Source organism: Antechinus flavipes, chromosome 2, assembly GCF_016432865.1.
Source record: "Antechinus flavipes isolate AdamAnt ecotype Samford, QLD, Australia chromosome 2, AdamAnt_v2, whole genome shotgun sequence".
Taxonomy (NCBI): domain Eukaryota; kingdom Metazoa; phylum Chordata; class Mammalia; order Dasyuromorphia; family Dasyuridae; genus Antechinus; species Antechinus flavipes.
The window spans coordinates 537,940,988-537,956,724 of record NC_067399.1 but is presented as its reverse complement, the minus strand read 5'-3'; positions in this window follow the sequence as shown (position 1 = coordinate 537,956,724).

Here is a 15,737-nt window from a genome sequence, read left to right as displayed (position 1 = left end):
AGGTAAGAGAAGTGCTATGATAATATTTGACTGAAAAGTGATTTTACTGATGTGCTTGTGTTGTGACCTGGCTTTTGTTTTCGAGCTTTATATGAGGTTTTCTCAAAACAAGATTCAATGTGAAATTCTCTTCACTGGAGAGGTGAACTGTATGTAAACTTCAAAGAAATCCCAAGGATGTGAAAATTCCATCATCTTTATTTATGAGGTTTTTGTTGCCTTTTTTCATTTCATTTCCCTTTGTCTGGCAGATTTACTTCGGACAAGTCAAATGACTGCCTCATTTGTCAGCTGAGAATGACAATAACCAGAGATCAACTGAGATAATGTAAATAATTGGCTTTGGAAGGCTAGTGTAAGAGGGAGGATTTGGATTCCTCACAGTTCTATTGATGTAGTAGAAGATGATGATGTGTTAATGTATTAATAAGTGTTTAACACCCAGTGATCCCTTCTCTAAGTATGAATATCCTTAAAAGATAGTTCAAGAATAATTTTGAAGGGATTTTTAATAAGACCCTGCAGTAGAAAAATAATCTGGCTCCTGAGAGGAGATTGCTCTTGGGAGGGAAAAGGGGATTTCCCTCTCTTTTCCTCTATCCCCCCTGAGTAGCCATGATTTCCAGAAATAGAGTTACGTCCTGAGAAAATCAGGATAAAGATTTATCCAGGAGTTGCAGAGTAAGTTCTAGAAAATTAAAAGAACTGTTGCGGGGAAAGAGACACAAACTACAATGGATATAGAGAGGTAATCACTGCTCATAGTTAGAAGAATTCAACAGAGCCTAGCAATGGTATACACCCCAAAAAGACACTGTTGTTGTCCTTCGTACTCAAAAAGAACAAAATGACATTACTATGTTAGAATCGAGTCACAGTGTGTCTGAACGTGGCTGATGAGACCAACACAAGCTTGGAATGCTCTGCCCAGGTTGGATACAAATACTCCAATCAACATTTGGAATGACTTCTCTAACTTTGTACATCTCATATTTCTTTTGGGCTAATTCAATTCTGCTTTGCTCATAGAGAACATGCCTCTCTGATGAGGGCATGCCCATGTTGGGCAGTCCTGTACCAATTATCTTCCATGTCATAAAATTAATTCTAAAGTTCTTAAGACAGACCTTGAGAGTGTCCTTGTATCACATACCCCAAAAAGACACTGAGGAAATAGAGCAATGCATCAATTGAAATTATATGTGCAGCAGTCATCATAAGATCTTTGTAGACAAACCACCAGTGAAGGTAAGATCACCAAAGAAATGTGCCCAATAGACATGACAACACAGCAGGGGAAATCTACCTACAACAATGTAATGACATTACTAAAAGATAATCAGGGAACTGTACCATAGTTGTAAATTGCCCCTTTAATTATATTGCCCAAGTTTGCACTTCTTGTGAGTGATCCATATGTATGCTCATTCTTCACTGATGCTATATATATTTGTGGTATGGTAATTTAAGAGAGGGGATAATCTTACAGAATATTTCACTGTAAGAAATGAGGAAATAGATTATGTAAAAAGATATGCATAAATTTTATAAACAAATGAAAATGAAATGAGCAGAACTAGAACAATTTATACAACATTGTAAAAACAGACAAAAATGTAAGAGAAAGGTAGAATGAAATAAACAATTTTTTCTTTTTTTTGAGCCTATGTTCTCTTTTTTAAAAGTTTATTTATTTTTAATACACTTTGTTTTATGAATTATATTGGGAGAGAAAAATCACAGCAAAAGGAAAAAATCATGGTAAAGATAAAAAAAAACAGAAAAAAAAAAAAAAGTGAACATAGCATGTGTTGATTTGCATTCAATCTCCTTAGTTCTTTTTCTGGATGCAGGTGGAATTTCCTGTCCAAAGTTTATTGGGTTTGCTTTGGATCATTGAACCACTGAGAAATTCTTGCTATTATTGTGTACAATGTATTCTTGGTTCTGCTTGTTTCTGAGCATTTTTTCCTGAGTTCTCTCACCACAGCCCTCTCAACAACTTAAAAAGTATGTCAAACCAATTTCTGAGTGGGATAACCAACAAAAAGTTATAATGAGTTGTTTTTCAAGTCCAAAGCAGGTTAGAAAGTATGATCTGTAGACACTAGGAGAGAGACAATCTAGGACTTCAGAGCAGTGAACATGGTATGGGCTGGGGGCCTTAAAGGCAGCAGTGGTGGCAAAGGTCCCCAGCAAATAGGGATGACAAGGGGGTGGAATAACTGATCAGGAAGAGATTCAAGAGGGACCTCTTTGCTAGGGATCCTGAGCACAAGAATGGTCACCATTTGACAGCTCTGTTCCCCATTCCCTAGTTCCAAGTTGTAGTTTCAGGGAAGAGAAGAATGGCTAGGATCATAAGGGCATAGGCATTCTACCCAGATAAATATCAGAGCATAGACTCAGAAGGCAGTGATCAGAACTCTCCCAATCAGTCATACCATCTTAGAAACATCAAAAACCTATAGGACCTCAGACCTAGCTATGAAAACTATAGGATATAAAAGATTAAAGCTCCAACTCACCCTTTCCACAGAGGTTAGCAGAGCCCAATTCTAATATAAAGTCCAAAGTCAAGAAAGAGATTAGAAAATGAGCAAACAAGATGATATGATGGTATACTTAGAGAACTCCAGAGATTCTACTAAAAAGTTATTAGAAATAATTCATAACTTTAGCAAAGTTGCAGGATACAAAATAGATCCCCATAAATCCTCAGCATTTTTATACATCATCAACAAAATCCAACAGCAAGAGATACAAAGAGAAATTCCATTCAAAATAACTGTTGACAGCATAAAATATTTGGCAATCTATCTATCAAAGGAAAGTCAGGAATTATATGAGCAAAAAACTTCCCACACAAATAAAGTCAGACTTAAATGATTGGAAAAATATTAAGTGCTCTTGGATAAGCCGAGTGAATATAATAAAGATGACAATACTCCCTATTTATTTAGTGCTATACCAATCAGACTGCCAAAAAAATATTTTAGTGATCTAGAAAAAATAACAACAAAATTCGTATGAAAGAACAAAAGATCGAGAATCTCAAGGGAATTAATGAAAAAAAAAATCAAATGAAAGTAGCCTAGCTGTATCTGATCTAAAACTATATTATAAAGCAGCAGTCACCAAAACCATTTGGTATTGGATAAGAAATAGATTAGTTGATCAGTGGAATAGGTTAGGTTCACAAGACAGAATAGTCAACTATAGCAATCTAGTGTTTGACAAACCCAAAGATCCTAACTTTTGGGATAAAAATTCATTATTTGACAAAAACTGCTGGGATAACTGGAAATTAGTATGGCAGAAATTTGTACCTACACTTAACACCATATACCAAGGTAAGATCAAAATGGATCCATGATTTAGGCATAAAGAACGAAATTATAAATAAATTAGAGGAACATAGGATGGTTTATCTCTCAGACTTGTGGAGGAGAAAGAAATTTGTGACCAAAGATGAACTAGAGACCATTATTGATCATAAAATAGAAAATTTTGATTACATCAAATTAAAAAGCCTTTGTACAAACAAAACTAATGAAAACAAGATTAGAAGGAAAGCAACAAACTGAGAAAACATTTTCACAGTTGAAGGTTCTGATAAAGGCCTCATTTCCAAAATATAGAGAGAATTGACTCTAATTTATAAGAAATCAAGCCATTCTCCAATTGGTAAATGATCAAAGGATATGAACAGACAATTTTCAGATGATGAAATTGAAACTCTTAGCACTCATATGAGAGTGTTCCAAATCACTATTGATCAGTGAAATGCAAATTAAGACAACTCTGAGATACTACTACACACCTGTCACATTGGCTAAGATGACAGGAAAAAATAATGATGAATGTTGGAGGGGATGCGGGAAAACTGGGACACTGATGCATTGTTGGTGGAGTTGTAAACGAATCTAACCATTCTGGAGAGCAATCTGGAATTATGCCCAAAAAGTTATCAAATTGTGCATACTCTTTGATCCAGCACTGCTACTATTGGGCTTATACCACAAAGAGATACTAAAGAAGGGAAAGGGATCTGTATGTGCCAAAATGTTTGTGGCAACCCTGTTTATAATGGCTAAAAACTGAAAAATGAATGGATGCCCATCAATTGGAGAATGGTTGGGTGAATTGTGATATATGAATGTTATGGAATATTATTGTTCTGTAAGAAATGACCAGCAAAATGAATACAGAGAGGCTTGGAGAGACTTACATGAACTGATGCTAAGTGAAATGAGCAGAACCAGGAGATCATTATATACTTCAACAACAATACTGTATGAGGATGTATTCTGATGGAAGTGGATTTCTTCAACAAAGAGAATATCTAATTCAGTTCCAATTGATCAATGATGGACAGAAGCAGCTACACCCAAAGAAAGAACACTGAGAAATGAATGCAAACTGTTTGCATTTTTGTTTTTCATCCTGGGTTATTTTTACCTTCTGAATCCAATTCTTCCTGTGCAACAAGAGAACTGTTCGGTTCTGCACACATATATTGTATCTAGGATATACTATGACATATTTAACATGTATAGGACTGCTGGCCATTTGGGGAAGGGGGTGGAGGGAGAGAGGGAGGGGAAAAATCAGAACAAAAGTGAGTGCAAGGGATAATGTTGTAAAAAATTACCCTGACATGGGTTCTGTCAATAAAAAGTTATTTCAAAAAAATGAGCAAACAACAACAAAATGACCATTAAAACTGCAATAGTGAGAAAGAAGCTCAAGATACAAACTCAGAGATACCATTACATACATCTCAGATTGGCTAAGATAATAGGAAAAGATAATGCTGAATGTTGGAGGGGATGTGGAAAAACTGGGACACTGATACATTGTTGGTGGAATTGTGAATATATCCAGCCATTCTGGAGAGCAATTTGGAACTATGCTCAAAAAAGTTATCAAAATGTGCATATCCTCTGATCCAGCAGTGCTACTACTGGGCTTATATCCCAAAGAGATCTTAAAGAAGGGAAAGGTACCTGTATGTGCAATAATGTTTGTGACAGCCCTTTTTGTAGTGTCTAGAAACTGAAAACTGAATGGAGAATGGCTGAATAAATTATGGCATATGAATGTTATGGAACACTATTGTTCTATAAGAAATGACCAGCAGGATGAATATAGAGAGGCTTGGAAAGACTTACATGAACTGATGCTGAGTGAAATGAGCAGGACCAGAAGATCATTATATACTTCAACAATAATATTATATGATGCTCAATTCTGGTGTATGTGGCCCTATTCAACAATGAGATGAAACAAATCAGTTCCATTTGTTCAATAATGAAGAGAACCAGCTACACTATCAAAAGAACTCTGGGAAAAGAGTGTGAACCATAACATAACATTTCCAATCCCTCTGTTTTTGTCTGCTTGCATTTCCTTTTCAGGTTAGTTTTACCTTATTTCTAAGTCTGACTTTTCTTGTGCAGCAAAATAATTGTATGGATATGTATACACATATTGTATTTAACATATACTTTAACATATTTAACATGTATTGGTCTACCTATCATCTGGGGGAGGGGGGTGGGAGGAAGGAGGGGGAAAGTTGGAACAGAAGGTTTTGCAAGGGTCATTGCTGAAAAATTGCCCATGTATATATCTTGTAAATAAAAAGCTATAATAATAATAATAATAATAAAAGATACAAACTCAGAAAAAAAATGACTTGAAAATAAGTACAAACAAAGCCTCAAAGAAAAAGATATGGATTAAACACAAGTCAAGAAGAATTCCTAGAAGAGATAAAAACAGATCTTTTTAAAATTGTAAAAAAAAAGATATATTTTAAAAATAAATCAAATAAATACAGTAGAAAAATGGGAGTAAGAAAAGAGAGCAATGAAAAAAAATTATGAAGAGAATTAACAGCTTGTTAAGAGTTACCAAAAAATACCAAAGAAAAAACTCCTTAAAAAATCAGAATTGATCAAATAGCAAAAGAACTAGAAAATTTCACTAAAGAAAATAACTCCTTAAAAATTGACTTATAAGACATGAATAGACCATTTGAAAAGTCAAAAGAATGAAAAAAAAGAAAAGGTGAAGTATCTTTTTAAAAATTTTGTTTTATTTTAGCTTTTTATTTACAAAACATATGCATGGGTAATCTTTCAACACTGAACCTTGCAAAACCTTCTGTTCCAAATTTTCCCCTCCTTCCCTCCACCCTCTCCCCTAAATGGCAGGTAGTCCAATATATGTTAAATATGTTAAAATATATGTTAAATCCAATATGTATACATATTTATACTGTTATCCTGCTGCACAAGAAACATTGTATCTAGAAAGAATAAAACCTAAGAAGGAAAACAAAAATGCAAGCAAACAATAACAGAAAGAGTGAAAATGCTATGTTGTGATCCACCCTCAGTTCCTATAGTCCTCTCTCTGGGTGTAGATGGTTCTTTTCATTACTGAACAATTGGAATTGGTTTGAATCATCTCATTGTTGAAGAGAGTCACGTCCATCAAAATTGGTCATCATATAGTTTTGTTGTTGCCATGTATAATGATCTCCTGGTTCTGCTCATTTCACTTAGCATCAATTCATGTAAGTCTCTCCAGGTCTCTCTGAAATCATTCTGTTGGACATTTCTTACAGAACAATAATATTCCATAACATTCATATACCATAATTTATTCAGTCATTCTCCAATTGATGGGCATCCATTCAGTTTCCAGTTTCTAACCACTACAAAAAGGCCTGCCACAAACATTTTTGTACATATGGGTCTCTTTCTCTCCTGTAAGATCTCTTTGGGATATAAGTCCAGTAGAAACACTGATAGATCAAAGGGTATGCACAGTTTGATGACTTTTTCAGCATAGTTCCAAATTGCTCTCCAGAATGGTTGGATTCATTCACAGTTCCACCAACAATGTATCAGTGTCCCAGTTTTGCCACATCCCCTCCAACATTCATCATTATCTTTTCCTGTCATCTTAACCAATCTGAGAAGTGTGTACTGGTATCTCAGTGTTGTCTTAATTTTCATTTCTCTGGAATTTGGAGCACCAAAAAGATGAAATATCTCATTGAAAAAACAACTGGTCTAGAAAATAAATTGAAGAGAGCCACATCATATTTCAAGAAATCATAAAGGAAAACTTCCCAGATATCTTAGGACTAGAGGGCAAAGTAGAAATTCAAAGAATCTACCAATCATCTATTGAAAGAGATCCCCAAATGAAAACTTCCAGGAATACTAAAGCCAAATTCTAGAGCTCTGAACTCAAGGAAAAAATGCTAAGAGCAGTCAGAAAGAAATAATTCAAATACTTTGGAAACATAGTCAAGATCACACATGATTGAGCAGCTATTTTGATAAAGGAGTAGAGGGTTTGGAATATAATATTCTGAAAAGCAAAGAACTTAGGATTACAGCCAAGAATAGAGTGCCTAGAGACTTACATGAACTGATGCTGAATGAAATGAGCAGAACCAGGAGATCATTATATACCTCAACAACGATACTGTTTGAGGATGTATTCTGATGGAAGTGGATCTCTTCGATAAAGAGAGCCTTAATTGATCAAAGATGGACAGAAGCAGCTACACCCAGAGAAAGAACACTGGGAAATGAATATAAACTGCTTACATTTTTGTTTTTCTTCCCGGGTTATTTATACCCTCTGAATTCAATTCTCCCTGTGCAACAAGAAAACTGTTCGGTTCTGCACACATATGTTGTATCTAGGAAATACTGCAACCCATTCAACATGTAAAGGACTGCTTGCCATCTGGGGGAAGGGGTGGAGGGAGGGAGGGGAAAAATCGGAACAGAAGTGAGTGCAAGGGATAATGCGGTAAAAAATTACCCTGGCATGCGTTCTATCAATAAAAAGTTATAAAAAAAAAAAAAAGAATAGAGTGCCTAGCATAACCCAATATAATCCTACAGAGGGAAAAATGAACATTTACTGAAATAGAAGATTTTCAAGTATTCTTGATGATAAGATAGATCAGTGATGAATAGAAAATTTGACATTCAAACATAAGATTCAAGAGAAGCATAAAAAGGTAAGCATGAAAAAGTAGTTATAAGGGACCTAATAAGATTAAACTATTTGCATTTCTATATGGAAAGATCATACACGTAACCCCTAAGAACTTTAGGACAGGTAGGAATTGATTTAGAGGACATGGTTGTGAGTTTATTATGTCAAGACAAACTAAAACAAAACAGAAGGATGAAAAAGAGGGGTACATTGAAAGATGTTTGAGAGGAAAGGGAAATGGGGGAAATTGTCACATATTTAAAAAGCAAGGAAAAGCTTCTTTTAACAAGGATGAGGAGAATGAGAAGTAGTAATATTTGAAATGCTTATCTGAACTAATTCAAAGAGGAAATTGTGTGTGTGTGTGTGTGTGTGTGTGTGTGTGTGTGTGTGTGTGTGTAAATTCATCATACCCAAAAGAGAAAGAATCTGAGAAATGGCAGTGGAGAGAGCAGGAGGCATTTGAGAGAAGGCAAATAAAAGAAAGGAGTGGCCAAAAACAAAACAGACTTTTGAATAGGAGGAAAAGTAAAAAACAAACAAACAAACAAACAAACAGGATGATTGAACGAGATTAAGATGGAAACGCAGGGCAATTATAACTGATTGGAATGAATTCATCCACAATGGATGAAAATGAGGAGAATCCTACAAGATTTTTTTTTACAAAAAGACACACTTGAAAACAGACACACAGAGTTAAAATAAGGGGCTGGAAAAGAATTTGTTATGCTTCTGATGAAGTTTTTAAAAAAGCAGAGGTATTGGGGCAGCTAGGTAGTGCAGTGGATAGAGAACCAGCCCTGAAATCAGGAGGACCTGCATTCAAATCTGGTCTCAGACATTTAACACATCCAACCTGTGTGACTCTGGGCATGTCATTTAACCCCAATTGCCTCAGCAAAAAAAAAGGCAGAGGTAATAATCATGATCTCAGACAAAACAAAAGCAAGAAGACTCAATTAAAAAATAATTAGGGAAACATTTAATAAAAGGTACCATAGAAACTGAATTAATATTAATACTAAACATAAGTGCACCAAAAAAGCATAGCATCCAAATTCTTAAAGGAAAAATTAAAGGAATTATAGGAGGAAATAGATAGTAAAACTATAGTGGTGAGAGAACCTCAATTTACCCTCAAATCTAGTTAAATATAACCACACACAAACCAGGAAAAAAGTTAAGGAGGTAAACAGAATTTTAGAGAAGTTGGATATGATAAACCTCTGAAGAATACTGAATAGGAATAGAACTAAATAATATATACATGTACATTATATACACAAAAACCGACCATTATTAGGGTATAATAGCTTCACAGATAAATGCAGAAAAGAACAAATACTAAATGTATCCTTTTCAAAACACAATGCAATAAAAATACATTCAATACAGAGCCGTTGAAGCATGTATTAAAAAATAATTGGAAACTAAATTGGTTGTTGTCCTTTGATTTCAAAGAGAACCAACATGACATCACCATATTAGAGTCAAGTTTTAATGTGTCCAACTATGGTTGATCAACCATACAAGCTCAGAATGCTCTACCATACATAGGCCAGGCACAAATTGTCCATATGAACATTTAGGATGATTCTCGAAATTTGAGCATCTCATGTTTCTTTTGAGTTAATTCAATTCTGTTTTGCTTATAGAGCACAACACCTTCTCTGAAGAGAGCATGCCATGCTGGGCAGTCTTATCCCAGAATCTCCCATGTCACACAATCAATTCCAAAATTTTTAAGAGAGATCTTGAAAATATCCTTATATCTCTTTTTCTGATCATTATGTGAGTACTTACCCTGTGTGAGTTTTCCATAAAATAGTCTTTTTAGCAAGTATATGTTTGGAAAACAAATAATGTGGCCAACCCATTTGAGTTGCACTCTCTGTAGCAGATGCTTAGCTTGTTAATTCAAGAAAGGACCTCAGTGTCTGGTATCTTATCCTTCCAGGTGATCTTCAGAATCTTCCTAAAATAATTCAAATGGAAACAATTCAGTTTCCTGGCATGGCACTAGTATACTGTCTAAGTTTCATAGGCATATAACAATGAAATCAGCACAACAGTTCTGTAGACCTTCAATTTGTCAGTCAGTCTAATACTGTCTCCCACACTTTCCTTTGGCCTTTCCCAAACACTGAGCTACCTCTGGCAATATGTATGTCAACTTCATTATCAACTTAATATCCTGGAAAATATTCTGCCAAAGTAAGTAGACATATCCACAGCATAAATATATCTCCACACCAGCCTGGAGTTAGGAGGACCTGAGTTCATATCTGGCTTCAGATCCTTAACACTTTCTAGCTGTGCAAATCACTTTACTGCAATTGCCTCACAAAACAAAAACAAAAACAAAAACAAACTTCTCCATCTGCTAGAAATAATGGTTCCACATATGGATGGTGTGGTGCTGGCTGATGGAGCACCTGTGTTTTGTTGTTGTTTTGATTAGTTGTTAGGCCAAAATTAGCACCATGAAAAGAAAATCATCTGAACTTCAGAAGCTGCATTGAGTGCACAATCATCTGCAAACAAAAAAATCATGTACCAACACCTTCTTCACTCTAATCTTGGCTTGTGGCCTATTCAAGTTGAAGAATTTACCAGCAATGCTATAGTCATTGAAAGTGTTTAACATCATGGCTGAAAATCTCATTCTATGATAATAGATGGAAATAGGTTTAGAAAAATTGCATCTTTAACCTATATTGGATTATTTGTTCTCTAGGAGTGGGGTGGGTTAGGGAGGAAAGGAGAAAAATTTGGAACATGAGGTTTTACAAGGGTGAATGTTGGAAATTATCTTTATATATTTTTTTAAATAAAAATAAAAACTCTTGCTAAAAAACATGGGAACAAGCACACAGCCTTGTTTCACCCAATGGGTGTCTGGGAAAGTGCAAGAGCACTGTCCATTATTCAGATCCCAATAAAGCACACCATGATAAAGTTGATAAACAATAATTTTGAACTTCTTGAGGCAACCAAATTTTAAAATTATTTTCTATATGCCCTCACAACTTGGTCAGACCTACAAATATTGTACAAATAGACCTCTGTTCTGCTCCTGCATTTCTCCTGGAGTTTTCAAGCAGCAAATACCATATCAACTGTTCCTTACCCTTTTCTGAAGCTACATTGGCTCTCATATGGATGACAATCTTCTAAATGAAGGATCAGCCTGTTAAGGATGAATCTGAGGGGCAGGTAGGTGGTATAGTGGATAGAGCACCAGCCCTGAAGTCAGAGGAGCTGAGTTCAAATCCGACCTCAGACACTTAACACCTCTTAGCTGTGTGACCCGAGGCAAGTCACTTGGGGTTACCCAACTGCCTCAGCAAAGGGGGAAAAAAAAGATGAGTCTGGCAAAAATCTTCTCAGCAATGATTAAGAGAGAGGTTACCCCCTTACCTTCTCTCCCCCATGTTCATATCCCAGGATAATCTATTTCCTTCACCTGTGTAGAGATGAACAACAGAGGCATCCTTGAATTGAGGAATAATGTCCTCTTGCCATATAACCTGGAAAATTTCAGTCAGCTTTGTATGAGCAATTGACTCCCCACTTTGTAAATCTCTATTATCAGTATCAGACTCTGCCTCATGAAAGGAACCTAATAGTATTCAAAACCATTTCTTCATTTGGAACTTTAGCTAGGGAGAGATTAATTTCAACCTGAGGTAAATGGTGAATAGCTTCAGCATTGATATGACAGTCTGAGAACAGTATGGAAGTGATCAGTGCATCTCTCTAGGATATCCTTATCTCCAACCAATGTGGCTCCATCAGCACTGAGTAATTGAGTTTCATTGTAGTTCTTGGGCACATAAATAGCCTTCAGTGCATCATAAAAGTGCTTTGTATTGTTACTATCAGCATAAAACTGAATTTCATCTGCCTTCTTACTGTCCAAGAATTCTGCATCTCTATATCACCTACAAGTTTCACTTGTAATTTACTTCTGATGGAATTTAATGCTAACTTCTTAGAGCTGGATAAACTATCCTGCTGGTAAATCCTGTGATGTTCACTTTTCAATTAGCAGCTTCAGAATTTTCCCATTATTTTTATCAAATCAAATGTTTATGAGTATTCTGACCCAAATGAGTAAATCTAGTGCTATACAGCAAATCTCTGAAAGGTGCCCACTCCTTTTCTTTTTCATTATTGCCAACTGTGTGTTGGCTCAACTTTCTCTCCAAATTGACCACAAATTGTTCCTATTCAGAGAAGCACTCTAATATATTCACGTTAATTTTTCTGGCAGTCATTTTGTCTTGGGGCTGCCACTTTTGTAAATTCAAATATTTAGCTTAGAAAGAATAAGTCTATGATCAGTCCAGCACTCTGCACACATTGCCTTCATCACTCTCACATCTCCTTACAATCACATAGTCTACTAAAGGCCATTGTACTGTGAAGGTACATCCATGACATTTTACTCTGTTTAGGTAAATGCAAAACAATGTTGATGATGAGAAGATCGTGAGCTGCACAAGATTTCAGTAGTAAGTGACCATTACTGTTGCTGTCTCTGACTCTATTTCTCCTAACAACTCCCTACCATGTCTAGTAGTCTGAGCCTACTCTAGCATCAAAATCACACAGATTTATAATCTTGTCCTCTTTTGGCACATTGATGATAAGGGTATCTAGATCCTCATAAAATTTTTCTTTGATCTCATGAGGGTTTGTTATAGTGGAAATATAGGTATTGATGATGAGAGTGTGGCATTTTCCTGCAAATGGCAATCACATTGTCATGAGCCTGCAATTCACTCCTTTTGACAGGCATACAAGCTTGTTGACTAAATTAGTTCTGATTGCAAAACCTACCTCAGCTTGACAACATTCCCCTTCACTGCTGCCACTACAGAGAAATAAGTATCCAGCTCCAATTTCTGTAAAATGGTCTTCATTTTCCTGCCTTGTTTCACTTAGGGTTACTATTTGGATGTAATCCCCATTGAGTTATCTCACAACAAGCAGTTCATCTTTCAGTTCCACTGGATTGTGTTGTTTATAAGTGTATGCACATTCCACATACTGATGGTGAGTGGAATCATCTTTGCAGAAGTTTTTATGCATTTTTGGTGTTTCAACCATAGTGTGGAATCCCCATCTGCCACAACTGGTGAGTTTGGTTAAGCAGACAATTTTTAGGGCACCTTTTCGATCCCCTCCTTCATGCCATGAGGTGAGCAGTATGGTCCTTAAAAGGCTGCTCTGATACACAGAGGCTGGCCAAATCCCACTGCTGCTTCTGGCTACAGCTTGGGCTATCTGTGTGCAGGATTGTAACTGTAGCCTCCAGTGTATCTGCACCTGCTACTTCATCTCTTGCCTATTGCAAAAGGATTTTGAAATAGGTAAAAATAGTAAATTGGTATGGGTGATGTCTTTTGATTCATGAATTAATTGAATTTAAGTGAGGTGGAATTGCATGAACTCATCAGCTTCCAGAGTCATCCCATTCCAGTAGCAGGACAGAGTAAAGAACACTGGTGATGTCTTATGATGCAGTACATGACTTGGCATGTTCAATGTATGACCAAGCTCTAAGTGTATTCAATATTAGATACACTAGATATCTAGTACATATCGAATACAAATCTAAATATATATCTAATACATAATCACAGTATCACAAGTGATTACAATGACATTAGGTAGTGTTTAATTGGAGAGGGTTGCTTCAGTTGCTTTCATGGTCATTGGAACAAGCTGTTCTCATCTGCCCATTTCCCCGGAAGTCTTCACACTTTGAGGTAGACACCCCACTCAGTCACCAATGGCTTTGAGACCCTTCAGTCATCCTCAATTTTGTTTAGTCTATCTGATGAAACAGTTTACTTGAGTGTGCTATAGCTTTTTGGAATCACAGATGAAGGTTAGGTAGATCCAATGAACACCCAAAGTGGAAAGCAGGCCAGAAAAGGGCTTAGCAGCTCTCACACCAAATCTAGGTATTAGTATTCTCTGAATACACTCTACATGCCAATCCTAATCAATCCTAAAGAATGAATGTTTCAAAGAACAAGTCATTGACACAATCAATAATTTCATTAAAGATAATGCCCAATAATGAGACAGAATATCAGAATTTATGGGATGTGGCCAAAGAAGTATAGGAGAAACTTTATATCTCTGAATATTTACATTAATAATAGAGAGAAAGAACAGTTTGACAATTTGGGCAAGCAACTTTAAAAAAATAGAAAAACAACAAATTAAAAATCTCCAATTAAACATCAAAATAGAAACCCAGAATATCAGAGGAGCAATTAATAAAATTGAAAATTTTCTTTATTGTGTATTCCAGTTCCTTTTGATTGACTATTGATGCCCTTTGAGCAAAACCAGGAAAACAAATAACAGCAATATTATAAAGACAATCAATTGTGAAAAACTTAGAAACTCTGATCAGTACAATGATCCACTGGAACTTCAAAAGACTCATGATATAAAATGCAATCTACCTCCAGGTAGAGAACTGATTAATGATCTCAGATTGCAAATTGAAGCTTTCTTTTTTCTTCTTTTTTTTATTTCCTTGCTTTTGGGATGGGTGGGAACATGACTAATGTAGAAATGTTTTGCATGACTTCATATGTATAATAGGTATCATATTTCTTCTTTCTCAATGGGTGGAGGAGGGTCTGGAAGGAGAAAATTTAGAACTGAAAAGAAAAAGTTACAAGAACTATGATCAATACTGTAACAAGTCATGATTCCAAAGGACTAATGATAAATGATGTTACCATTATAGTATGTGCATATAGATTATATATTTGTGTATGTGTATACATATACATGAACATATATAGCTATATACATGTACATATACATAAATACATACACATACACACGTATATATTCCTACAAGGCCTTGAAAGAATTTGTTTTGCTTGATTATGCATATTTGTTCAGAGAAATTTGTTTTTCTTTTCTTTTTTCTTCTTCATTAGAGTTGGGATGGGAGCAAAGGAAAATAAATTTCTGTTAACTTAAACAAATAGAGAGGAGAGCTGTTACAGATGTGGAATGTTGCATTATTTTCAGATGAAGTCACTATTATTAGTTTTACTTAATTGTTTTACTTTGTTGATAAGAGATCTCTCACAAAATGGGACTGATCTGTAAATATTTGTAATGGAAAAATAATACATCAATAAAACTTTTAAAAAGGGAACATCTTACATGTGCTCTTTTGTTAAAAGCCTTTGCTTTGAACTAATAATATGCTCTGACTGACTAGAAAAAAATTAAACACATTGGTAATCTATTATTTTGAATGGATATAGATCCACTGAGGACTTTGGACTATTGATAGCTGTTCAAGGGACCTTACTGTGAAAAGAGGTATCTTATTACTATATGTAAAGTCCTACATAAATATATGAATTTTTAAAATTTTCATACACTATAAATCGATTGTGCAATTCTTTGGCAAGCAGAGAGATATGACAGCCAAGGATAACAATGGTTTGAAGTACAAAGTCACTTTTGGGAGGTGGATGAGTGAAGGTCTCACAATATCATTTCAGAAAATGTCAAAAAGTAGATGAAGAGAAATCAAGCTTGCTAAGAACTTAGCCAGATCATTTATAGATAAAATGAGAAGATTATAGAAAATAAAAATAGAAAATAATTTTGGCCTTTTTGGGGTGACATTTTCGTTAATTATGGAA